The sequence below is a fragment of the Sturnus vulgaris genome, chromosome 5, assembly GCF_052056855.1.
Source record: "Sturnus vulgaris isolate bStuVul1 chromosome 5, bStuVul1.hap1, whole genome shotgun sequence".
In the NCBI taxonomy this organism is placed as follows: domain Eukaryota; kingdom Metazoa; phylum Chordata; class Aves; order Passeriformes; family Sturnidae; genus Sturnus; species Sturnus vulgaris.
In genome coordinates this window covers 6,066,216-6,094,018 of record NC_142247.1, presented here as the reverse complement: position 1 = coordinate 6,094,018, position 27,803 = coordinate 6,066,216, and the positions used below count along the sequence as shown (strand labels likewise).

Genomic DNA, 27,803 nt, shown 5'->3' with positions numbered 1-27,803 from the left:
TAAATGGTTTCTCTCAAATTACTTATCCATAGAGCTACTTTAAAAGACATCTTTGTAACCCAAGACAACCCCCAAGGCTTAGCCCATAATTTCCTCTGGTTAAATCCTCGTTAAAGAGGAGTCCTAATGGGGTCTTGTAGGACACCACTGAGCTTCCACCTGCTGCCAACCCTATCCCACCCCGATGTCTCTCATGCCCACAGTGATTTTAACCTGCTCTTCTCTTATGCTCAGAGCTCCCTGAGTTGAGGATGATTTGGTGGGCTGTGACAAGTGGAAAACCGGAACCAAGGCACAGAAATAAAGAAGTGGCAGGACACGAAGGATGGGAAGCGATCTGGGCTGGCCTGCTCCATCCCACAGACTGAATGCAGGAACAGCACCTTCCTTTGTGCAGTGCTCTGGGAGGCCAAGGTGGAAAAGGCTCTAATGGAATTCCTGCAGGGACAGTTTTCCCTGGCTCAGTGGGAGCTGTTTGCACACAGACGCCACGGAGTAAGCTGCTAGGTGTTTATTAACTCAGCTTGCAAGAGGAGGGGAAGGGCAGAGGAAAAGCGCTGAGGGGAAAATGCCGCTTAAAAAGACAGACCACCACCCCCTGCTGTCCACCGGAGCTGAGGGAGCTGCGCCTGAGCGAGGTCCTTGTAACCTGTCTGGTAAGTTTTAAAGGATGTTTTCCCTCTCTCTAACTGGCTGGTGCGGATGTGTGTTACGAAACAGCAATTAAAATATTCAGCCAAAGGCTTAACCCTTGACTGTTTGTGTGTTTCACCCCCCGTTTAGTGACCCGGGGTGTATTGTGGGGCCTGCCGGACACCTCTCCCGCCCCGAGGTGCGGCCTTGCTGCTGTGGGGCTCGGCGGCACTCAGGCCGAGAGAGCCCCGCGGGGATGAATAGAGCCCTCGGCCCGTCGTTTAGGCCATCCAGCCGCTCTGTGTTCTTTGTCAGGGCCAAACAAGCTCCATATCATTACGCTAGCATTCGCTTGCCCAGTCTCATTATTAGGTGCATTAGCTGTGGGAACTAAATCCATGACAAAAAAAAAAAAAAAAAAGAGGGGGTGGAATTGGCTCGCACAAAAAAAGGCTTTCCCAGCTCAGGCTAACAACTTGTGCCTATTAACTAAAAACGATCATTAGAAAATTCCCTGCAGACTTAAAGCTTCAGCAGAAGCTTGTTTCACGTATGCACTTGCCTTGTTACATGAACACATAACCAGCCTTAAAGAAACATACCCTCCCATACTTGGATCGGGATTGGGAAAGGGGCTTCCAGGCAGGCACTGCACTGCCTTTAAAATAAATGTTCTTTCTCTCTGCTTTTTCCAGCAATTCTGCTTAAAAAATACTGTGCAACTAGGAGGTAATAAATCTATAGCCTTAAAAAGGGAAGGATATTAGAGAATAACCATGTCAGTTTGGGGTGGTCACGGAAAAAAAAGGTAAGAAGTGTGAAAGGAGAGGTGTGCTAATGTCTTTACAAGCAATAGGTGAAAGTATGGGTGTTAACGTCTTTGACATGGGTCTGAATGTTTCTACCAGCTTCAAGCCACAGTTTTCTTACAGAACCCAGACAGTTTGACTCCTGAAGCAGAAAAATGGGACCACATAAGCCTGAGTTTCTGAACTTTGGGGTAAAATGACAGGTTCAAGGTGGGATATGTGATAGGCAGTTCAGTAAGGTTGTACCTTCCTAGTACCTCAGCCAGTGGGGAAGGGAAGAGGGCAGCATGTGGCCAGGAGTTGAGGATAAAAGGAGCTGTGCCCTCCAGAACCTCGAGGGAGAAAACCCCGTGGGTGTGCCACAGGGGACTCTCCGTTTATTTGAATAAAGTTGCAGGACTCCTCTGTCTCCTTTATGGACACTGGCTTTCCATAGCGTGATTTTCCGTACATGGAACTTATTTTTTTTTAATATTATAATGTCCTTTTATAGAGGTCAAACCACAGAAGAAATCATTGAGATCAGGTCTCCATGAATTGCATGAAGATAGTTCTCTATAAACAGCAAACTGTCTTTGTGGACATTCATGGAATCTTCCCTGGCAGCTTTACTATAATTGCAACAAACCTCAAGACAACAGGTAGATCCATGGGGATCCCCAGGCTGCTCAGGAGCCATGGGGAGTTTTCCATTGGGTGGGAATGTATAGACATGTCAACTCAGATGGTTACTCTGGCTTTTGGCACTGGGAAAGCTGATCCCTGGGACATGGTTGGTTGGTTGGTTGGTTGGTTTCTCTGGGATTTTTGTGGGTCCCACTTTCAGTGCTCCATGGCTTTCAAAGGCAAAAAATACTTCCCAGCTAAGCATAGAATCTGCTACTTGATCAGTGGCTCAATTCACAGGCTTCTGATTAACAGTTTTTCCTCCTAGAAGATGCTTTTTTTCTTAGTATTTCCTAATGCTAAGAATTTTTTAGGTTGTGTGATAGTCTTTCAAGGAAATGATGAATTTTCCAGTCTCTCAGTCATACAAAGATAAGCAGGACACCTCTCTGGAGATTACAGGGGGCAATATTTTCCTGACAGCAAAAACAAATGCACAAGCCTTTCCCACCCTTAATGAATGCACAGTGGTTCTCTTCTGGTTACCAAGCATCAGAAACAGGTCCCTAAATTCAGTTGATTTAAACCAGTGATAAATAACCATGGCTTAGCTATTCCCTCTCCTGAGTGTCCACCATTGACTAGTGTGGTGGAGCAGGCAGCAGGCTGGGAGTTGAATGATGCTCCCCATGGGAAGGTAATTTGGGAACCAACAGATTGGGCAGGGTGGTGTCTCACCTGCCAGGGTGCAGCCCTGCAGCACCTGAATGCAAAAATGTCACAGGACCTGAGTGCCAGTGAGCAGGAGCAGCCATCCTGGTCAGTGATGGCCAGGAAAATTGGGAGAAATGAGGCAGGATTCTGGTATGGATCAGTGAGGTGCATGGCCAGGCACAGGCACAGCTGCTTTGCAGCTCATGCAAACACCAGGGCTGAGGGCCTTAAGGGTGGCTCCCAAGGGAAGAGGAGAGTCTCCCAGTGAGGCTTGTCCTAGCTCTTTCCCAGCAGTCAGATCCAAGGTCACACAGCTGCACCACGGTTGGGCTGGGCTGGGGCACAGGCAGCTGAACCCCAGGGGTGTGCACTGGGGTCTAGCAAGCATCTGGATGGGTGCAGAGGTGACACTGTTCTGCTGCTCCCACAACCCTCCACTGGAAATGGTGGAATGGACACAAGGAACCCAATTTGTCTGTGCTTTGCTTGTCCAGTGTTTGTCCTCTCAGGCCAAGGCTTTACAATAGAACCAGACACTCTGGGCTGAGCCAGCCCTTGGCTTCCTGCTCTGGCATTCTTTCCTGGTGCTCCATTTGCCCACCCAGGCTGTGAAAAATCTCCCTCACAAGGAAGCCCCATCCATATGGCAGCCTAAGGTCATGCTCGTGTGTGCAAAATGTGGGGATGCCAAAAGCAGACTCTGTGATCTGCTTCCCTTTGGCTCATCCCTACCCCCTGTGGAGACCAATCATGGCATGCACCTGGAATAGATGCAGATTTAGGGAACTGCTTGACCAACAGTCTTGCATAGGTTTCATTCAAACACATGTCAGCAGTTTTTGCTCTAATCCCACTTCTCTTCAGTGCTCCTGAATGGTGGCCACAATGCCAGCAAGCACAGTCTTAGCAGAAGGTTTATCTCCTACCATTTCCCCCTTGAGGGCACTTTTCTCCCAGATAAAAGTGTCTTTGGATCTGTCAGGCTGAAAGAAGAACTCCATAGTGCTCTGACTCCTCATGGAACAGATGGCAGGGAATGAGCAGCCTCGGTGCCCATTCAACACAATAGTGACTGGGATATTTAAGGAACTCCTCTGCTGCTTCCTTATGAGATATCAGATCACAAACTACACATTCTTGTCTCTCCCAGCAGAGCAGCAAACTCCTGCTCAGAGCAGTGCTCAGCTTTGAGAGAAGGTAATGAGCAAGTTTTTGAGCATTTTGGGATTCTCACTGTTGCTGGACTCCAGAACAGGGGTATTTGGTAGGTTAAAGACCACACGGGTTAATTTCAATCAAACTGATAAACAGAGATGTCTGGCACTGACAAAACAAGATAACATCCAAAACTGACCAGAACTTAAGAGACCAAGGGATATGGACAGAACCCAATCAGACCTGCTCACCTTCCTCCTCCTTCTCCTCACTTCGTGCTTCCTACAAAAGAAATTTAATATTTTGGAAAAAAGAATTGCAGGAGCTAGGATATGTGTGCCATAAGGCCTTTCTCAGATGCCAAATCAAGCAACTTGTGGAGATTTAAAAAGGAAACATGTCTGCTATAATAAACCTGCATTGCACTGTTCTTTCATCCTGATTGTTGCAAGCAATTTTGGGTCTGCTGACATTAAAAATTATGATCTGTTAAAGCATGTTGATTTCAGATGCTTACAGCTTTTCAAAGCACCCTTTTTTTTTTCTGAGAAGGATATTTTCCCATCTTAGTGTGGGAAAAAATAAATTTCTGGAAGTTTCAAATCCCAAATATGTAATTTTGTAAGAAGCTTTTGCATTAAAAAAAAATCCTTCTTGAATGAAAAAGACAAGGTGAGCTGATTTTGCTGTGGGAATAACAAAAACTAGCCAAGATACAAAATATTTCATAATACAGACATTTTCAGGTGTATTGCCTTCTTTTTACTAACCTGCTACTAGCACAGTGTAATACACACAAATCTTCCTGCAGGACTTGTTTTTGATGTTTTTTATCATCTTCAGGATGATCTGAAGAGTCCTGCTGCCTATCCTTGGCTAAAAGTTTTGCTTTCTCAGCATCAGTGCCTGAGGAAAATGAAAGGTGTTCTTATTTTTGTCAAGTTTCACCAGTTCTAACAGGTCTCAGCCAGTAATTTGGGAGTTCCTCAGAGTTTTACTACATCAAGTTCTTTATGTGTTGGCCCAGTGTATCAAGATGAATGAAATCAGAGTCAGAGGAGTGAATTTACATGGGTTTATTGCAGATGTTATAAAAAGCTTTAGGCATCCCTCCCTCTGAGCATTTGCTCATACATCAGGTACTCCCAAACCATGGGATGCTCTTGATGCCAAATCCTTTTGGGTGCTGCAGTGATTCCAGGGTACAAGAGTTTGTGGAGTTTCTAGATCAAGCTGTTTTGGCCATTTCTTTGGGTTTTTAGTTGGTTGTAGTTTCTCTGTATGAGTGAATTAGAAAATTAAATAGCTGTTTACTTTTTTTTCCCCCCCTAAAGAAAAAGAATGTTTTCTGTATTATTCTGCATTATTACAGAAGATAGTCTGTAAGAATAATTTCTTGAGCTACCCCTCTTCATGTTCTGAGCTCAAGAGAGACCTGCTGAGGCAACTGTTTCAGATGGAAAAAATTTCTTCCAGAATGTGATTAAAAACATTATTTGAGTGTTATCTCCAGTAAGATTAACTGAGATAAAATAAATCATGTAATTGATGAACCTTCATTCAATTGACTTGCAAATGGTGATCATGGAACTTCGTGAAATTTCAGCTTTTGTTGAGTAATACTTTTCTCAGTGGTGTCAGTTTTTTCTTAGGTGTGGAATGGAATCCTTGTTTCCTGACTAGCCTTGGAAATTATCTCATTGACCTATTTAAAATTTAGTTGTGTCGCTGTTGTGATCCATACACATATCTCAGTGGTCAACAGAAATATTTTGCTGCAAATATTTGAACTTCCAGCCAGTTTACTGGAAAAAATGTCATCAGAGCTAATGTCCCTGTTCCCTGAGGAATGTAAATTCTGCTGTTAGGTTTCTAAAGCAAATCACAAATGTTCATTCCAGCTGCTTCATGGAACTGTTCTGCAGAATTTAGGTAGAATTTATCCTGAAACAAGAAAGCTTTTCCATAAAAATTCACTGGGCTGTTTGCTGTGAAGACCAAGCATGAGCAAGATGAGAAGTGGGACTGATGTGCTGGAAACAGTGAATGAGAATTTGCTGAAAAATTACAATTTTCCTGAAACCACAGATATCAGAGAATCATGGAACAGTTTTGGTTGGAAGAGACCTTAAGGATCATCCAGTTTCAAGCCCCTGCCATGGGCAGGGACACCTGCCACTATCCCAGGTTGCTCAGAGCCCAGTCCAGCCTGGCCTTGGACACTGCCAGGGATGGAGCAGCCACAGCTTCTTGGGAATTGATTCCCAAATGCCAATTGCAATAGGCATTGATCAATAAATAACGGTGACATTAATTGCTGTTAATATTAGTCTAACTAATATAATTACACAGGTTTTGATTTTCTTTTTTTTTCTTTTCTGTTCTTTTTTTTTAGTTGTTTTTCATGATGTGAGCCACTGATTTTGCCTCCAGTTCAAAACTTGATCTAATTCCAGGAATGCCTGAAAACATTCACTCTATCTTTTCTGCTGGGAAAAAAAAAATATCTCTCAACTTACTGTTAGCTCTCTGCTCCAAAAATAAAATGTACAGTACGTAACAAATTTGGTCTGACAGCATTTTCCCAGCTGGAAGGATGGAACTTCTTAATTGGTATATAAATAAATAGTGGTTTGATCCTGCTCTTAAATATATATTAAAAAAAGAATTTTGGCCTTGCCTCTAGTATGCATAGGAACAGATCTTCCTTTCTAACAGAAACAGTAACAGGAAAGGACTCTTCATTGAACCCAATTTATAAGTTCAATCCAAAGTCTAAATGCACTGAAATAAATTAAAGTCCTGCTGCTGCTGTTGAGGAAGGCCCATGAAGCTCCCTGTGTCTCTTGACATATGGTTTCCATACCACTTTAGTTCATAAATCATCATTTCGAATTGCTTTCAAGTTTGACATGAGAACCTCAAGTGTTGTTGAATCATCAAATAAATTGCTGCTTAGCGAGAAGATGCTCCCATGAATTGAAGTTTACCTTGTGTTTTCAGAGTAAAGGAAGTGATAATTTAGATGAGGAATTCACCCAGAATAATTGGGTGGTTTTCACTTTTGCTACCTGGCAATAAATCAAAACTAAATGCAGACACCAATCTGCAAATCCAGAAACTAGAAGAGGGACAAGCACATTGGTCCAAACACATAAAATGTGTTTATTTGCAACACAAGGCACCCTGAAATACTCATTCCTAGTGCACCTGAACACTCCAGCTGCATTGTTTGGTTGAAGTTCCCTTGGCACTGGAGGTTTTACAGTGGGAGACATGCAGCAAATGCCCACAGCCTGAAGCTTCTCACCCCAACTCGTGTCACCTCTGAATCCATACCAAGAAGGATCCTCAGAAGCCCAAGAGCCTGACCTTTCTGGGATGTGTCTTCTTTTTCCTCATAGCCCAATAATTTATGATTCATCTTGAGAAAGGAGAAAGTCTGTTTGGGGAAAAGTGGGAGAAATCCAAAACACATCTAGCTCCTGAAAAAGGACAGCCCCACCAAAACCAGCCAGTAAACATCTTGTTTCCTGGCTCCATCTGTGTGCAGCACACAGACCAGAGGCTTTGAAAAGCTCTCCGTGCCAGAATGTGAGATAAACGTGTCATTAGGGAACTCCCTTTTTCTGTTTCTGGGGTGCTGGCACACCTTTGATTAAAATACTTCAGTTTAAAGCACAGTGCACCAGTCTGGGCGTGTAATATTTGTACGAAGCTTAAGATGGTCCTGCCATAACACTTCTGTCGCCCCCATTGTGCAAAATTGGACCAGAAATCTCATGAGAATGAGCTTACTCATGAGATATCTCCTAATTCTGGCTTCCAGTTATGCTGTAAATAGTATGAGAACTGCCTTTCTAGCAGTTTTAGGGAATTTGGCTCCCAGCCATTGCTAGAAAAGCCCAAGCTGCGACCTAAGTGAAAAGCAAGGGGAAAAGACAAATGCTCCAGATTTTCAGAAAGTTCTTTATTAGTGCCAGAAGCTTGTCTTCTCCTCTGTGTTCTTCTGCTCAGGTGGAATGGCCTCTGTTTGCAAGGACATGCTTTTGTGAGGTCAGGGACCTTGCAGAAGGCACAGTGCTCTGTAATCAGGTACTTTGATGGTTGGATACAGCTGTTCTGTGGAGTTTCTGAGGAATACAAAGCTATGCCAAAAGCTGCATGGCAAGCTCAGGACTCTGTCTACAGCTCTTCAGCAACAGAGACTCCTGATGCCATTGCTTCTTTCTCCTCTGCCTCCTTCAGAGGGGCTGGGATGGTGCCCTTTTCCCTACCCTGTGATTCCCTGCCCTGCCAGCTACCTGCCCTGCCTCCCAGGTTGCATTTTCACTACTGAGTCCAGGAACTCAAGGCTCTGCCTCCTAGCAAAGCCCTTGGGCACTTCTGTGTGCAAACAGTGTCTCAAAAAGAAGCTGGGCCTTTGCAGTTAGGTGGTTTTCTAAATTTCAAGAAACCCTCTGTGCAAATAATCCCAGTACCCCAGAAAGCAATCTCTGCTTTCAAAACTAAAGGCAAAAGTCATGCTCTACAGGCCTAAACTTGAGTACTGGATTCTATCTCATATGCAAATTATTCTTTGCCTTGTATCAAAAGTACTAGTAAGCATGTACCTATAAACACTCATTAGCTTTAATTACACTGAGTACGCTTGTGAGGGGGACTTGGGTTACCTGACTTAGTGCACTACTAAGAGTTTCTGAGGCTGAAAATGTCACACAGAAATTATTACATGTATCAGAGGTGAAACATGGAATCATAGAATCATAGAATATTCTGAGTTGGCAAGGACACACCAGGATCGTTGAGTCCAGCTCCTGGCACTGCCCAGGACACCCCAACAGTCCCACCCTGTTCATCTCTGAGAGCGCTGTCCAAACACTCCTGGGGCTCTGGCAGCCTTGGGGCTGTGACCATTCCCTGGGGAGCCTGTTCAGTGCCCAGCACCCTCTGGAGGAAGAACCTTTTCCTGATATCCACCCTAACCCTCCCCTGACACAGCTCCAGCCATTCCCTGGGTCCTGTCCCTGGTCACACAGAGCAGAGATCAGGGCCTGCCCCTTGTCTTCTCTTTGTGAGGAAGCTGTAGAACTGCTGTGAGCTCTGACCTCAGTTCTGCTCTTCCCCACATGAACAGTACATGTAACACAGCCTTGTTTGCAGTATTAGTAGCTAAGTTACTGCGTTTTCATAATGCTCAACGGTCACTTCCAAATATTTTTCAACAGATATTGAAAGCACAACAGGTGATTTAAAATTGTCAGGAAGAGGTGGGTCCCTTCAGTAAATCATGAAGTAAGTAATGATTATCACAGAAAACATCTTGTCTAAAGCCTGCATCTCATTAAAAGATGGTTGCTTCTCTGGGCAGCCTGTGCCAGGGCCTCACCACTCTCAAAGGGAACAATTTCTTCCTAATATCCAATCTGTACCTACTGTCTCACTTTGGAGTCGTTCCCCCTTGTCCTGTCACTCCAGGCTCTTGTCAAGAGTCTCTCTCCATCTTTCCTGTGGGCTCCCTTCAGGCACTGGAAGGCCACAGTGAGGTCACCCCAAAGCCTTCTCCTCTCCAGGCTGAACAATCCCAATTCCCTGAGCCTTTCCTCCCAGCAGAGCTGCTCCATCCCTCTGATCCCTTGGTGTCCCTGCTCTGTCGTGGCTCCAGCAGCTCCCTGTCCTTGCTGTGCTGGCCCAGGGCTGGGTGCAGCCCTGCAGGGGGGTCTCAGCAGAGCGGGGCAGAGGGGCAGAATCCCTTCCCCACCCTGGTTCTACAACTGATTCAAACATCATTTATTAGTTTGGGGGTTTTGTCCCTGCTAGTTTGTAATTAATTTATTCCCAACTCTAGGGTAAAACCACGTCAGCTGTCCTTTGTAATTTACTGTTTGTGAATGTGAATATTGTGCCCCCTTCCACCTGATACAACATCCCACCCCCCCACTCTTTAGAGTGTTTAAGTGTCTAATTGTCAGTATTTTCAATGGGGTTTAGATGCCTGTGCACTTTGGGACTGATTCAGTCATCTTCTAAAATTTGGTACTGAGATAAATATCCTGATTGGCCTCATGCAACTGTGAGGGTCTGAGCACATGGGACTGGAGACTGGTTGTACAGGAGCCTTTGTAAAACAAGGACTTTCAATTGAGCTTATAGGGAACACCTGTGGAAACCTCTATATACATGACACACAACCTCCAAACAATTTTCCAGTGACTTGTGTTGAGGAATGTTATGTACTGATAATTCTCACTGTATTTACTTTTCAAGTTCTTCATGTTGTAGCAAGTAACATACACACACATGCACACACACACACACTCACAAGGTCTTTGCAAACATCTGTGGGGACACCAAATATGCAAACTGTAGCCACAACAAATTCTTCATAATCAGCCAAGAAGCTGAAACAGATTTTCATAAAATCTTTGTTAAATGGTGAAAATATCAGCAGTCATCGAAGCCTTTTTAGTCAGCATGTATCCCCAGAAGGGCTGCATCATATGGGGAGTTTCAAGCCCATCAGGGTGTCCTCTACAGGACCAGAGGCTCCTCCTCCTTCTTTATAAGACTCTTGTGAGCAAAAAGTGTGGCAGAGTAATGTGCAGTTATTTGCATGGGCAGCCATCAGACACTGGGAGCATTCAGGAATGTTTATGAATTCCATTGCTGCAGTATCCAAGCATCTCCCAGCTGTTTATGCATTGCTTCTTCCTTAAGCTCCATGTAACAGGGATCTCTCCATCCCATTTTCCAGGTCCAGCACCTGAGCACAGCTGGGACAGTTCATAATGCCAGCACTCTGCAGGAGCATAAAGGGGCAGAGGGACATCTAGTGGGATCTCTACTCTCTCTGCTTTTGCAGGCCACCAGAAATGTCCTCACAAGGTTCACCTCACCTGTGACACATCTTCAGAGCAGCACCCAGATCCTTCACTTCATGAGGATGCTGGGGCTGGATTGTGATTCAGGCTATGGATCTTGTGTTTATACTTTCTGAAGATTCACAGCCTGCTGTGAGTAAAGGCAAGAGCAGTGACTAATCTGATTTCTGTCAGAGAGCTCACCTTGACAGACTTTCAGCAGCAGTGAGGTTGAAGGCATTTTGAAGGTTATCTTTATAAAAAAAGGACTGGCAACTTACACTGGAAAAAAAACTAAAGTGTGATTAGCAACTTCTTTCTTGACTGATGGCTGAGTGATTACAATGCACTGTATTGCCCTTCTCAGCTGGTGTAGAACAAGAGTTTCATCCACTGAAGGCAAAAGGCTTATGAGAATTTACATTAACCAGGAGTCTGTGACTAAACTACTGTGTCCATGCATCCCGTTTGCAAGCTCTTCATTCCCTGCAACTGTCCTCAAGTTCTTTGAGCCAAAAGAGCAGGATTTCTAGCTGGCCAGCATATGAACCCCTTCTAGTCACTGAACTTGTCTTTCAGGCATCATGGAAACTGGCTTTTTCAGGGAAGCAATACCTGAATCAGAGGAGAATTCAGCCAGGTTGCAGGTACAGTGCAGCATGGCTCTGAAAGCCCAGGACATGTTCACCATCCTACAGGGACCATCATTTGTTTACATGGCAGTAGGACACCAAGGATGGGCAAGGTGTGTGTGTGTTATGGAATCACAGAATCATGGAATGGGTTGGAAGTGATCTTAAAGATCACCCAGATCCAACTCCCTGCCATGGGCAGGGACACCTACCACTATCCCAGGTTGCTCCAAACCCCATTCCAGCCTGGCCTTGGACATTTCCAGGGATGGGGCAGCCACAACTGTTCTGAGCAACCTGTGTCAGGCCTCCCCAGCTTCACATGGAAAAATTTCTTCCCAATATTCCATCTAAGCCTACTGTCTGTCAGTTTAAATCCATTACACCTTGTCCTATCACTCCATGCCCTTGCAAAAATTCTCTTCCCACCTTTCTTGCAGAATCCTTTCAGGTACAGGAAGGTTTTGGAAGAAGGCAGATCTGCATTCTGCCATCTCATTAATGCTGCACATTACTGGCAGTGGATTCAAGTGACAGAGGCCTGACTGTCACAGCCGTGTGGCAATGAAATGACACAAAGATTTCCAGTGCCCCCGTTCAGTTCTGAATGAACAGCTCTTCCACAGCAATTCCACGGGCTTTTTGCCCTGACCCTGCTGCTCCTCCCTGAGTGACTGAAGAACCTGACAAGACACAGGGTAACCAAACAAATAAATGTTTGCAGGAATTGCTCTTTACTTTCTCCAGGTACCATTATTAGAACTTACACTTTTCACCTGAATCTATTTCATTAGTATTTGCACATATGATGTTTGGTGTGGTCAGAGATGTTCCTTATAGAGGCTTTCCTCATTAAAAGTGGCCTGCAAAAAACCTGAGCATCCTTTGCTTTACACCGTGTTTAGCCAAAGACCTGACCAAAATATGCTAAAATTTAGATGTATTTTCCTTTCAGTCGGATTATCCTTTGAAACTGTGAGCAAACCCTGCCTGACAACACAAAGGAATTTTCCCATGGATCAGCTAAAGCTGACTCACATGAAAGACTTGCCCAAAGTGGTCATGCCCTCTGAGCAAATACCACAGGCATGAGGATCTCTGCTCTTGGCCTAACAGCACTGTTAGGATTCCAGGCACCCAGCCTCAGAAGGCAGCTTTTATTGGAGGAGGGGTGGTCTCCTACCTGTGACCCAGCCAATCTGCTCTCTTATTTATCTGTGTTGCTAACTTGCAGTGGAGGCGAATGTTTTGCTCTGTCACTGCACTGTTGCGAGAAATTTCCTGCCTGGCCCCCAAAGTTCACCAAATAGCACTGGCTGTTTGCTTAAGCAGGTACAGCACACAGCAAAAGGCACTGCTGTGACTCAAAGAAGGAAAGAAAGAAAATCATCTGATCATGAAAGCTTTCAGCACCAGGTTTTAGTGCTGGAGTGAAAACCTAACGGAAGCTGTGCACCCTTCTAAGATAAATATTTCCTCTGCTGGAGTTGCTGAGTCTATCACACATCAACAACCAGGAAGGCTTTGCTTACTCATCCCTGCCACGTGTTTCTGGAGTGGTTTTCTGCTCTCTTAATATTACCAAGGAGTGCATCCTCTGGCTGCCCTGGCTTGTTAGAAAGGCAAGCACATGCTGAGCAAAGCGTCAGAACAGCCCACAAAGCCCTGATGGAAATAGAGACAGAATTTTGCACCACTCAGAGAGACACAGAGAGAGTTAAAGCTTCAGGCCAATGTGTTGCTGAAATTTTAAAGCTGAAAGGATTTTGAAATAACCTTTGCATTTTCTCCCTGAACTTTTTGTTTACTCTCTGCTCTTTTGCTCAGTGAAAGTAAAGCAGGCAAGACAACATCACTTGCTGTTTCCAATTGGCTTCTGCTTTGTTTCTAGTACTCCTCTGAAAGAGTTCTGTTGTACAACTCACAGCATTTCAAGAAGACATTTTATTGATTGTGTATCTGTCCCTCACTTTCCATTTTCTCATCACTGATTGCCCTCAAATAATGTTTGGGCTTAAGTTATTTGTAATTTTCCCTTAATCTGGTCCATTTCTATGTTTTATTTTGGGTTTTCAGTAAGCTCACATGTGATGTGTGACAAAATAGAGGCAAAGTCTCTTCTCACATTCCTAAAATATGTGGCACTGGGATTACAGTCTCAAAATTATGTGGCAGCTTCTTTTAAACAGGAAAACTACAGTGGGTTTCACTCAACTGTATATAAAAACCAATAGTACACTTGGTGGTAGTCCCTGCATTATTTGTTTTAAATTATGTTCCATTTCATAATCTCTCCACATTATCTATTTCCAGTATCCAGCAGATTTTTATATTGACAAAGGTGTGACTTTTACAGGACGCTGTTGTGGAGAAAACCTGTGGTTCTTCTATATGGGCTGAGCATATGTGGCTTCTAACCCTGGGGAGAGCTGCTTGAGTTTGGGATCATCCTATTAGATGGATGCTTCTAATAAAACTCCCAGCAGCCAGAGAGCTTATCTATGTTACTACCACACAGTTCCAGAGCCAGCATTCCCCTCAGCATGAAGGGGGTGAATCCTGAGTGGCATTATTATTCGAGGTTGTAGCTGAGCTTCCACAGTGACTGGAGCTGGTCTGAACCAGGGCTACCTTACTCTCACTCTCTTCCTGTAATCCACAAGGTAAAACCATCCTGCTAAACCTGCAGCAAACCCTTCTAAAAAGCAATCAAAGAGTTTTCTGTCATCTTAGCAAGATGTTCTGTGTGGTTTCTTATGGTTCCAGAAGAAACTACTGATGAGAGGTGGCCAGATAACAGAAACTACACCAGAGTTTGAATAAGGGAGCACTGTTCCTTGGAAACTGCTGGAAACATTCATCTGCCCTTCCTTTGGGCTGAAACTGTGAGTGTCCTGCTGCCCTCGCTCTGCACCTCCTCTTTGTTTTCCCCTTGTTGTGATTTATTGGGTTGGATTCTGTGGCTGCTTCTTGGCTGAGTGCAGCTAAGGTATGTAAATTGCTTTTTAACAGCTAATATGCACCCACACTCCTGAAAAGAAAAAAAAGGGCAAAATAATATTATTGGCAGTGAGTTATAGGAGATCAAGAAAGCATCCAGAGGTGAAAGTCAGTGGCTGGCTGGCGAAGTCCTGCAGACTGTCACAGCTGTGTTCAGAATAATCCAAGTGGAGAGCAAGTTTGGTAACTTCAAATTAGGATTTTAAAGGAAAGGACTGCCTCTGTGGCTGCAATACATACTGTGTGAACATAATGAACCAAGCATATTTTCTTTTTATAGGAATTTCAAACCCTAAATGCAGTTTTTCATCCTCTAGTGACATCTCACTACTTGTCCTGACTTGGTCCACTTTAAATAAAGGACACTTTAAATAAAGGTCCACTTTAAATAAAGGGCAATGACCACAACTCTGCTGAGACCCCCCTGCAGGGCTGCACCCAGCCCTGGGCCAGCACAAGAAGGACAGGGAGCTGCTGGAGCCACGACAGAGCAGGGACACCAAGGGATCAGAGGGATGGAGCAGCTCTGCTGGGAGGAAAGGCTCAGGGAATTGGGATTGTTCAGCCTGGAGAGGAGAAGGCTTTGGGGTGACCTCACTGTGGCCTTCCAGTGCCTGAAGGGAGCCCACAGGAAAGATGGAGAGAGACTCTTGACAAGGACCTGCAGGACAAGAGGCAATGGCTTCACACTGACAGAGAACGGGTTTAGATTGGATATTGGGGAGAAATTTTTCCCTGTAAGGATGGTGAGGCCCTGGCACAGGTTTCCCAGAGAAGCTGTGGCTGCCCCGTCCCTGGAAGTGTCCAAGGCAAACTTGGATTGGGTTTGGAGCTAGCTGGGATAGTAGCAGGTGTCCCTGTCCATGGCAGGGGGTTGAAACTGGATGATCTTTAAGGTCCCTTCAACCCAGCCCATTCCATGATTCTGTGGTATCTACAGCCTTCTGGAAAGCCACAGCTAATGGGGTCAAATTTATTCTTGTTCTCAGAGCTTTACTTATGGCTTTTCCACACCTTCTGGCTGTTGATGGAGAATGAAAGTTGCCCTAGGCTATGACTGCATCCTCCAGCATGTCTGTGAAGGCCCCAGGGTGTTTTTACAGTTGCTAAGACATTACATATAAACACAGTGAGTGAACTTCATCTTGCCATTCAGACTGTGAGCTGCAGAAAGCCACCAACCTCCCCAAAGCTCTTCTGGTGAAGAAATGTCAAATCAAAAGCAAACAAATATAGATAATTGTTCTACTGGCTAAGATGTGTTACCAAAATACTAAAAAAATGACAAACCTCAAACTGGGGTGATTCATCCAGGCACTCAAGAAGCACTTACAAGAAACCACCTGACTAATCATGCTGGAGCTCAGGGACAGTCCTGTGCAGTCAACACATGTACAACAATTATACATTTCACAAAAACCAACCCTTGTCCTCTCAAGGTATATAGTATTTGCTGTGATAATGGTATTATTTAGCTAATGGTAGGAATTGCTTGGAAGAACTAACTTTTCCTTCTTGGGCTCCCTCTTCTACTCATGTATTCTTTGCCCAAAACCTGGCAAAATAGTTACACAAGCAACAAAAAAAAAACCAAACAGCACAAACCAAAAAGTGATAGGCCCAAATTTCCCCCTGCCCATGCTGATTTTACGTGGTGGCATTTCATGTGAGGAGCTTCAGCCATGATACACACACAAAGGCAAAAGCAGACCCTGTCTTTTAAGCTGAAATGTAGTGATACAACCCAGATTAGTGGGTTGGGAATCTGAGCAGGGGAGGCTGATGAGCCTCCCTGGAGTTGTAAGTGATGTCCCTGGAAGGGAGGTGAAAGGCTGTGACCCCATCCCTCGTGGTGAGGAAGTGTTTCTCCTGTCAGCTGAAATATGGCTTTGAAAGCACCAAGATGCTCCCACGTTGGCAGGGAGAAAATCATGTCTAAATTTGAATGTGTTTGATGATACTATAAGACACATAAAGCTACAATGTAATTATTACAGGAAACTCCTATTTCAGTTATTTCAGCAAAATTTCAGCACCTCTGTACATTTGAAGGCCTGGAACAAAGCAACTGGGTTTCGACTTTCACAGTTTACCTAATGTGGCATTGATGGTGAACTGTATGGTGATGTAAAGTACAGAGCTATATTTGTTTAAGGAACCTTCAGGCCGAAAATCCAGCATTGTGAGTGCTGAGAGGAAAGAGGGAAGTTCAGAGGAAAACAAATGCTTCCTGAACTTTGAGTTTCTTTGCTTTTATGTATCACCAGATTTTTCTGTGATGTGACCAGCCGTCCTTTATAAACTTTGCTTTATCTCTGTGACATTTTGCATCTAGGAAATGATTAAGCTGTCATATTTGGGGACTGAAAAGAGCAAAGGGCTGCAAGAGTTTGTTCTACCTGTTAAGTTACCCAGTTACAGCTGATTCCCTTTGCAGACATACATTTCCTACACACACACACCCCCCATGAGCTGGCCCTCGCCTCCTCGTCACACTGTGGGAGCTGTAGATATCCAAAAAATGAATATAAATCTATATGGATGAAAAATGTACCACCTAGGGATTCAGCACAGCTCCCTATTACTTATTAGCTAGCTAGTGGTCTGGCCTGTCTGTCCCTGTCCTTGGCAATAAAATGAAGATGAAAGGGTAGCCGCTGACTTGGAGCCTCGCCTGAAAGTACAGTAGCTATCTCAGCCCTCACCTTATCAAAGGCTGGGACAGCAATAACCGTGCTAAGGGAGCAACAAGGACGTGGTAGGCTGGGCTGACAAACAGTTACACCTCGTGGGCAAACAGCAGTTTCACATCCCCATGGGCACCAAACAGCATTGGCAGCTGAGGAGAGGCTGCAGCAGATGGTGCCCAACCGTGGTGCCAGCCCGTTCTCCATGATAGGCTGGGCAGGGCACTGCCTCTCCAGCCAGGGGACCTGCCCAGGAGCTACCTGGTGAAGGTTCCTAGGCAGAATGTGGTGCCTCAGGCCACCAGAAGAAGCTCAGGTGTCACCAACCCAGTTCTGCCAGACTGGGAAAATCATTTTGAGACAAGAATCTCACAGATCAGTCCCCGCTCAGGCCAAAAGTGAATGGCAGTGAGGACAGTCCCCTTTATAGGTGTTAAAACAGTTGTCTCTAGTGGGGACAGAAAGGTGGGACTTGGACAGTCACATTTGTGTTTTAGTAGAGGTGACCATTTCAAACTTCAGGCTTCCTCAAGCGCAGCATTGAAGCCATAGGGTTTCCAGACTATTCTAGTGGAAAGCTTCCACACATAGAATTGACTTGAATCAATAACTTGGGGAAAGAAACAGTGCCTCTCATGAGAATAAATAGAGGTATTGAATCACTGCAGCTTTTGTTGGCTGCATGAAATGGGGTTTTTCCAGCTCATCAAATTTGTCCATGCATGTCTCCAAAGCACTAGGGCTACATGTGCCTGACAAATTGTCTTACACAATACAGCAAACAAACATGATTTCAGACTGTGCTCTGTCATGGAATTACTCAGTGAAGACCAGAAAGACTATATTATTTGGGGTAGATAAGTCAACCAAATCCTTGAAATTGGGAGTTCAGTGTTAGTGCTGGAGCTCCTCTCCACAGGTCAGGTTTTCAGTTAGAGGAAGGAAGAGATCCACAAAGAAAATGCTGAAGACACAACATACACAACAGAAGACATTGAACTGGCAATAGTAGCATAAAAATATATTTGCCCTGGGTCACAAGGACTTCATCAAGAGAGGATGCAAGATCTCACATGGTCTTAAATACCAAGTTCTGTGTCAAACTTACCTTTCCACTGCAAAGTAATGATGATGTGCTGGATAAATGTACGTAGGAAGGAGATGGAAATGCTGGAGCAAGTCCAGAGGAGGCCACAAAATTGATAAAGGGACTGGAGCACCCTCCCTATGGAGATAGTCTTGGAGACTTGGGGCTGTTCAGCTTGGAGAGGAGAAGGTTGTATGGAGACCACTGAGCACCTTCCAGTATCTGAAGGGGCCACAGGGAAGCTGAAGAGGGACTTTGCATCACAAACTGTAGTGACAGGACAAGGGGTAATGGATTTAAACAGACAGAGGGGAGGTTTAGATTGGATATTGGGAAGAAATTGTTTCCTGTGAGAGTGGGGCAGCCCTGGCCCAGGTTGTCCAGAGAAGCTGTGGCTGCCCCATCCCTGGCAGTGTTCAAGGCCAGGTTGGATGGGGCTCTGAGCAACCTGGGATAGTGGCAGGTGTTCCTGCCCATGGCAGGGGGTTGCAACAAGGTGATCTTTAAGATCACTTGCAACTCAGACCATTCTGTGATTCTATGCAAAATGTAGCTTGACAAGTTTTAAGGAACTTTTAGTACATTAACCAAACATAATATTGGTAAATAATTTTCCAAGTCTGTGAGTGAAGCTTGAGGTAGAAGACCTGGAGGAAGCAGGTTGCAAGAGACCTCTCAGAAAAAAAAAAAAAAAAAAAAAAAAAGCTTTTAATGCATTTTCTAAGTGTGTTTCAGTCTCACCTAATACAGCCCATCTGTGTTACACAGCTGATGTTTCTGGCAGCCTCAAGATCCAGGCTGGATCCAGGCTCCAAAGCATTATGTAATTTGCTTCATTTTAATCCTGATAAGAAAATTCTTGGAAGTCACTTAAAAAGCAGTAACTATGGTGCTGATCTGTTTCATTTTGCTGAAATGAAGCAGAGTCCTGAAGGCAGCCAACATGATGGGAGAGATGATGCCCAGTGAGAAATCCTTCCTGTGTGTTTTCCCATTCCTCAGGGTAAACTAAGTTTTGAAAACTTAAACTTGGAGCATTCTTTTTACTCATATCTGTTGTGCTAGTGGTCAGCATTAATATTAAAGAGAAAAATTTCAAATCACATGTTTAACCTGAAAAAGTCATATACCTGCTGAGCCTTTTTTCCCTAGGTTAAAAAAAAAAAGCTAAATAAGCCACTTTCTGTTGTGTTTTTAGTGTGAGATTACCTTGTTCCATTTGTCTTAATTTTCTTTAATAGTGCTAACTCATTTCAGCTTTTGAAAATTATCACCTTGTGATAGTTGTAACTTTTAGGACCTACTTCTTTTTGCCAATTTGGAATATTTTACTATTTTTTCTCCCATCTTTTGCAGTCACTCCCTGTACAGCTTCACTGAAATCCTTTTTGCAGCTCCTCTAGCCTGGGTTCATCACAATTTCACTTTAGTCACCTGAGCTGCATGCAGCATGCAAGAGTGCCTCCTATGGAAAATATTATCCCATATTTACAACCAGTGACCTACCAGTTTAATATAAATAATCTCTAAAGGTGTGGCCACAGACTCCACACTGAATTAGTGCATCATTTAGTGCAGCAAATGGAGAAGGGATAGGAACAATACAAGCTGGGTCTATGCTAGTCTCATCTCGGGTGGGTAAAATTAAAACAGAGATGCTTGACTGTGTTTCCTGGGGATCAATGGCAAGCATATTTCTATTTCTGCAAACAGTTTTGCCCTTAGTGAACACCCTAAAACCAACTAAATTAAAATCCCCTCCATGATTTTCTTTTCCCTCTCTTCAGCAGCAGAAAGACTGGGAGCCCTTTTGGTGGAGTGGCAGGAGCTGCTGGTTAAAACTGAGAGCGGAGCCCAGCCACCAGTCCCTCATCGTGACTTAGACGGATAATTAGTCAGGTAACAATTCCACTGTTGAAAAGCCTGTGAGGCTGGGATCAAACCAACTCAGCACTACAGGCAACTGTCATGAGATAAAAAGATAAGATGAATGAGTTTGTATTGCACTTGGAATGCACAGAGCCCAATATAGATGTAAAATATTATTACTAAATGCACTGAAGGCTCTATCATAAGGAGACTTCCTGTAAAAGCAACTGAATGGATAAACTCCAGAGACCTGGACGGGTCACAGAGATAAATCATGTCAGTAAAGCAGTACTGGTTCCTGGGCTGCACCCTGCTCTCCTGTAACAATGTCCCCTGGGCAAGGTTTATACCTGTGTGCCGTGGCCATAGCAACACCGGTGATGACAAATACAAGAGCTCCCTTGTGCCAGGTCGGTGAAGCTCGGAGAAGCAGTCTCTGGGTTTCCATCACAGCAGGGTGCCAGGTTGTGATCTTCTGGCCGTGCCAAAGAGCTTGGGGGCTGCCCAGTGGAGAGCTTCAGGGTAGCAGTGGGATGAGAGAGATGCTGGACCCATCAGGACTCCAAACACTCAACCATGCAGTAGAAGGAGATACGTGTGTCCACCAAAACATTCCAGAGCCCTTTGGTGGCTCATTTGTTGCATGGTGCCCTCCTGCCTCTCAGAGGGCTGCTTTGCTCTGGTCACCAAGGTGAAGCAGATGCTGGAGCAGATCCATGGATCCAGGATCCAACCTGCTCCAAGGCTGAACACCCACTCGTGGGCAGCGTGCTACACCCAGCACTTTGCTGGCTGAGTTGCTGTGTGTACAAACTTTCCCAGGATCATCTGGACAGCTTTTCTCATCCCCTCGAGCACAAAGCTTGCAAATGGGAACAGTGCCACTAGGACAAATTTCTGCTCAGGTGACTTACATTTAGCACTGCAGTTGTCTGTTCTGACAGAGCCACTACAGGTTTTTTTCCCAGAGCAAGTTTAGCTGATGATTCAGACGTGTAAAGGCAGAAGCAAAAGGATTACTTAGAGATGATGCAGGATCAATCACATATCCAAAGTGCAATTCAGAATTCAGCTTTGTTAAGGAATGATTCCAGAGCAGGGACACCAAGGTGATCAGAGGGATGGAGCAGCTCTGCTGTGAGGAAAGTCTGAGAGAACTGAGTTGTTTAGCCACAGGGTGACCCAATTGTGGTTTTCCAATACCTGAAGGGAACCTACAGGAAAGATGGAGAGAGACTCTACAAGGGCCTTGAGTGACAGGACAAGGGGGAATGGCTTCACACTGACAGAGAACAGGTTTAGATTGGATATGAGGAAGAAATTGTTCCCTGTGAGGGTGGAGAGGCCCTGGCACAGGTTGCCCAGAGAAGCTGTGGCTGCCCCATCCCTGGAAGTGTCCAAGGCCAGGTTGGATGCAGCTTGGAGCAATCTGGGACAGTGGCAGGTATCCCTGCCCATGGCAGGGGGTTGGAACTGGATGATCTTTTAAGATCCCTTCCAACCCAGCCCATTCCATGGTGCTATAATTCTTTTATGTTGTTCTTTTAGAGTTCACTTTCTTTCACATCATGATCCTGTGCCATGAGAAGTTCTCACCAGAATATCTGACACCTCATACTTCTCTTCTGAGATACAGAGACAAAAAGAAAGGCTGGCTGGCAGCTACCATAAAGTCACTGGGGTGGGTTTTTAATTCCAGGCAGACTCCTTTGTAACCCTTTGACACACCCAGTTGCTGTGGTGCTGCAAATGAGTACCAGGCTAATTGAGAACATGGGCCTAAAAATAAATGTGTCTGGGAAGTGATTTTCCCACAGAAACATCAGGTTTTCATAAAAAACTCTAGAAACATGGAAGTTTTAAGTATAATGCAGAAAGGTTTTAGGTTACCAAGCTTAGGTTTTATGTTCTTCTTTTTGACCAACACTGAAGATTTTTGTTGGGATTTCTTTTTAAAGAAAAATATTGGTTCTGCAAAGGAAACCACAGCTACTGGCAAAATAATTAAAAAGAAATAATTAAGATATTAGGTTCAGCTTACATTTTTTTCCCTGTTAATCTGCTTTCCTGCTTCTTTCATTTTTTCTGTTTTCTGCCCTCTTCTTGTCATGTGCAGCTCACTGGGTGGTACTTACATGGTAACCAATCCTTCTAAGGGAAACCAGTGCTTTCATCTTCATCTGTTCTTCCCTCATAGGTTTTTCTTTGTCCTTATTTGTTACTGTTCTTTTTCTGTCTATTTACCTTTATGAGAAGTTATCTTTCCTTTATCTTTTCCATATCATATTCATCTCCTCCCTTTTTTGACCAGCAGTTAGATATCTCTAATAATCTTTGTTCCTTCCTGCTTCCATCTTTAATTCTTTCTGACACCTTTAATACCTGTGCTTTCTTTCCTTGTCTTCTCTCTGGATATTAATGTACGTTGGCAGTCTTTCCCACCTGTATCTCTGAATAGCACATACTCCATAGGGCTTTAAAAAAAATAAGCAATTTTTAATCACAATACTACAAGAGCTCAAGAAGTAAATATTCTTCTATTAATTTTATATGTGGTAAAACTAAAGGCATAAATATCAATTCTTCAATAGATCTGATGTTTCTTTCATCCTGTCCTGTGGTCAGGACTTCTGCAGGCTTCAACCCTACTTTATTCTTCATCTTCTATCACTTGAAATTTGTCCCACAAAGTTTTTTGTGTGGAGATGACCAGGCAGCAGCAGCAAAAGCATTTGGTCTGAGGGGACCTAGATAAGAAAGCACCACTTGCAGCATCTGAGGTCTCTGCTCGTGGCCATACAGTGAGAAACACAGAAAAAATAGTTGTGAAGATCACGTAAACTTCATTCCACAGAACCACAGATTGACAGGTTGGGTCAGGTTAGAAAGGACCACAGATGCTCCTCTGGTCCCTCCTCCCTGCTCCAGCAGGGCCATCTCAGAGCACAGAGCACAGGATTGTGTCCAGATGGCTCTGGAATGTCCCCAGTGAGGAGACTCCACAGCCTCTCTGGACAATCTGTTCAGGGCTCAGTCCCTGCCCAGGACAGAAGTTGTGCCTCCTGTCAGTGGAGCCCCCTGGGCTCAGTCCCTGCCCGTGGCTCTGGTGCCATTGCTGGGCCCTGCTCGGAGCCGTCCCTGCACACAGGGACACCCAGGGCTGAGGGCCCCTCTCAGCTGGGGCTCCTCTCCAGCCTGGACAGCCCCAGCTCCCTCAGCCTTTCCCTGGCACAGATGCTCCAGGCCCTGAATCATCTCTGCAGCCTCTGCTGGCCCCAATCCAGGAGCTCCCTGTCCCTCCTGTCCCAAGGAGCCCAGGACTGGACTCAGCTGTCCAGATGTGCCTCCCAGAGCTGGGCAGAGGGGCAGGATCACTCCCTGACCTGCTGGCACTGCTCTTCCCAGTGCACCCCAGGCCATCACTGGCCTTCTTGTCCCCCAGGTCACTGCTGGCTCATGGAGAGCCTGTTGTTCACCAGGACCCCCAGGTCCTTCTCAGCAGAGCTGCTGACCAGCAGGTCACCCCCAGCCTGTGCTGGTGCATGGGGCTATTCCTCCTCAGGTGCAGAATCCTGCACTTGCCCTTGTTGAACTTCAGATACATTCCTCCTTGGAGACATGGAAAGATACAGGTTATACAGGTTCAAGTGTGCAGGTCATTGTACCTGCAGAAAACTTCATAAATGGCAGGATGAGCTGGGCTGCTAGGAGAATAAGCAGCCTGCCCCTGAGAGGAGAAAACAAGAATGGGTTAACAGACACACAACATTTTCATTTGGGTTGATGAATGGTTGGAGGCTGAGTTTCAGATTCACTAACCTGGGTGTTTTTCACATGAGTTTGGGTTTCAGAATGAAAGCTGGCATAATGGTAGCAGGCCTGTGAGAAGAGAGGAGGAATTTCCTGCTGCTTCAGGGTGGGAAGGGTTAGTACTTGAAAACTTCAAATTACTTACATGTGCATGATGTGTGTCAGTGGAGGATTTTTTTAATCATTAAACTAAAGTATGTATTTGGGTCCAGTCTGTTGGGCTCGCAAGTACAACAGATTTAGGAAGTTCTGTTTCTGCAGATGAGAGAAATCTGATAAAACTTGGAATGCACTTCCAAGCAAAGTTTACTAACTTTGAGAGGCCTCTGCGGTTCTATTTTGCGTTAGGACCGTGTGTTAATTATAGATCTTCTATTTCTAGTGCAAGCTCCCTTCTCACCACCCCAAAATGAGTTCAGTATAGTTTCAAGGAAGAGATAGGCTAAGCACAGTGCAGATCAAGCACAGTGTGGGTTTCATGCTTTTTCTCATCTTTTCTGGGAAGCTCAGACATTTCCAGAGGAGGTGGGTGGGAGACAGTAACATTCCTCAGGCTGATCAGTTCTGCCCTTGCAGGACAGAAGCTTGGGCTCAGCAATCTGTGCTTTGGACATGTTTGTGGAGGCCCCAGAAAGCAGAGTGAACATCCAGAGTGAGCTCTCCTTGAGGTGGATTCAGTGTCTATTCCATAAATCCCACAGCAGACCCCCTAACACGATTCTCCTGTGGGTCATCTGGACATGCTGTCACTGCCAAGGCTTTGCTCTGTGCCACCCATCCTGCTCGGGGCTCAGCCCTGTCAGCTCCCATCTGCTGCACAGGTTTGGGCTTGAGTGGATCACCAGGAGAAAGAGGCAGAGCTGGAGGAGGCTGGGCTGGTGACTCAGTGGGCAGAATTCTTCCTTCTGAGTCAGGGCTGAGTCAAGGGGTGCTAAGGGGGACTGTGCTGCTCCAGCTGCTGGGTTTGGGACACAACTGAGAGACCAAACTCCCAACCACCCAGCTCTTCAGGAACATCTATGGTTCTTCCTCAGCAGCAGTGGTATTTACCCCCTGTCTTAACCACATTCCAGTGTGGAAAATGTATTTCACTCACCTCCAGCTCCCTCTGTTACCCAGTGAAACACTTCATTCTTCACTACTGCAGGACAATGCATCAGTAAGGATATGCAGTATTTCATGTGGCCTTTTGGCTTTAACATTGGCCAAAATGGCTTGCATGCACACTGCAAAAGTTTGGGTTTTTTTTCCATATGCCTCTTTTATGCATATCAAGGGACATCCTGGTCATCCTGCTCACAAATGCACAGTACTTCCAACTGTGAATCAGGAGTCTGCATAGATAAAGAGAGCATCACATGTCTCCCAGCCCAGTTTATCTCAGGGCAAATAATACAAGGGGCTAGCTATTGATTTAATAATGCAAAGTCCTTTTACACCATCAGTTCACAGTGAAGTGCAAGTATTAGTGTGACTGAGGCAACAGCCTTCAGCACAGATGGCTTCTCCTGGTCTCAAAAGGTCCAAACTCTTCACCATGTCCTCTTGCTATTCCATCCACAGCAACAGTGACTTTTGAAAGCACCAACTCTGCAATGTTGGTGCTTGAGCTCATTTTGGGATCCCAGAATATCTATAACTGGAAGGGGCTCGCAAAGGTCACCCAGTCCAACTCCTGACCTTGCCCAGGACACTCCAACAATCCCACCCTGTGCATCCCTGGCAGTTCTGTCCAAACACTCCTGGAGCTCTGGCAGCCTTGGGGCTGTGACCATTCCCTGGGAGCCAGTGCACCACCACCCTCTGGGGGAAGAACCTTTTCCTGATATCCACCCTAACCTTCCCCTGACACAGCTCCAGCCGTTCCCTGGGTCCTGTCCCTGGTCACACAGAGCAGAGATCAGGGCCTGCCCCTCCTCTTCCCCTCCTGATGAAGCTGCAGAACTGCTGTGAGCTCTGACCTCAGTCTGCTCTTCTTCAGCTGAACAAAGTGTCTTCATCTGCTCCTTGTATGGCTTCACCTCCAGACCCTTCAGCATCTTCGTAGCCCTCTCTTGGATACTCTCTAATAACTTTATGTTTTTCTTATACTGAGGTGCCCCAACTGCCCCAGGACTCCCCTTGTCCCTGCCTTGCTCCCTTGCCATGGCTGACATGCCTCAGTACATGCCTCCCAGTGATGGAGGCTGTGTGCCAGCATTGAGACACACATGCTGTCCGATACTTGCTTCGTTTGATTTGTGATGACAGCTCTTTATAGGTGTCTGAGAAAAACAAATGAATGAAGAAGCAGTTCCTGGTGGCCTCTGCCAGCTCTTGACAATACCAAATAATTTACTTTTCCTGAAACAGACCTGATGCCTCTTGTGGATGATGTGGCGCGTAGGTGTCATGTCAATCAATAAAAATTAAAAGTTGCTGAAGGGCAGGAACAGCAGCTGTGAGATTTCTTATTGCTTTTCATTCACAGGGAAATGGTATCAGACTGCTTAGTGACTTATGTGATTTACTGTCACATTTATCTCACACGCTTCAGCAAGGACTTGCTCAAGCACATTGATTTTAGACCCCAGCTTTTAAAGGTGGAAGACAAATGGTTCATTCATAAAAACTTATTTTTGAAACTTTGTTTCGTATCTAAGCTTTTCCCAGAGCAGCTGGTATGGACCCCTTTATATTCAGGAAGCAGTGCACATCAACCATGGGATGCCCCTGGTAAACAAGCAAGGAGAGAGTAAAGGGACATTGCCCAACTTCAGTGTTCTTGTGCCAGATATATCAGCAATGCCCTTGTGCCTGAAAACAACCAAATAGATAAAATTAGGTATTGCTAGGATTTAAAAAAAAAAAAAAAAAAAAAAAAAACCAGTTTATTTTTTGTTTGAAATCTCTTTACCATGAGGTCTGATTAAAATGTTTCTATTGAAATTTTTCTTTGGCAGGTAAAGCTGTTTCAGACAGAGCAGATCTCACAGAAGACTGGATTCACTGAGGAAGATGTTCCTGCTACAGAATGTTTAGACATTTCACTGGAAAGCAGAAATGCCTCTGACAAAAGGATAGATGCTGTGCCATGTGTTAACCCAATGCTACACACAAGGAATTCTGCTGGAGAGCCCAGGAGGTGACACCCTAATGTGTCTGCCATTGTCCTGTTGCTTTGTCTTTACAATAAGTTCTCTAAAGCCTCCATGTGTCACCAGCCTAATGAGAATCCACAACCAGCACAGGGTGGAGGCACCCAGAATTACACTCTTAAAATGTGGCATATCCCTTTTGTTCAATATTTCATTTATTGGGCAATATAGCTGAGGTTTTGGCTTTCAGTCAAAAACAAAGATTTTCCCAAAAAGAGAAATTGGATGAGGAATTAAAGAAACTCCACTAAGTGACCAAAACACCTCCCAAGCACCATTTTCCACGATTCATATTTGGAAGAATTAAATGCGGTTTTAGTGCAAGGAATAACTGTATGCTAGCCCTAGGGTTATGAACTGGATAAGCTATTAGGAATTTTCCATTTCTGACTGACTGTGATCTCACATCAGTGTAACTCTGCTCACTTCAGTGGAATTACTTCAGAATTGCTCTGATGGGAAAGCAGAATGAGGTCCTGTGATTCTATAACTATTTCAACTAAGCTGTTTGCATATGCCTGAGAGAAGCAGCTCTTAAGAAAATATAGTGGAATTTAGAGCCCGTTTTTCATCAGTTCAGTTAATCAGTTTACTTTGGTCTACTGATCACTTCTGCTGCTTTGCATGTGATTGTCCTTATAAGTGAGGTCAGTTTTATAGGATAGGAAAATACCCTTTATAAGTCCAGATGGTATCATTAGAAGAAACATACAAGTTGGGCACTTCTAAAGTTTTTTCTTTTCGTCTTTCTGAAGACAAATTTAAACAGTAATTAAGGATTTATTGTTCTATGTTATAGTTTAT

The 27,803-nt window shown here is 44.8% G+C and overlaps 1 long non-coding RNA gene across 1 annotated transcript; it reads left to right on the top strand.

The window, feature by feature from the left end:
- Positions 1 to 320: 320 nt before the first annotated feature.
- Positions 321 to 27,803, top strand: LOC106849379 (uncharacterized). Its single transcript, XR_001402604.2, has 3 exons — positions 321 to 656; positions 19,971 to 20,082; positions 26,805 to 27,803. It is a non-coding gene; the product is annotated as an uncharacterized LOC106849379 (long non-coding RNA).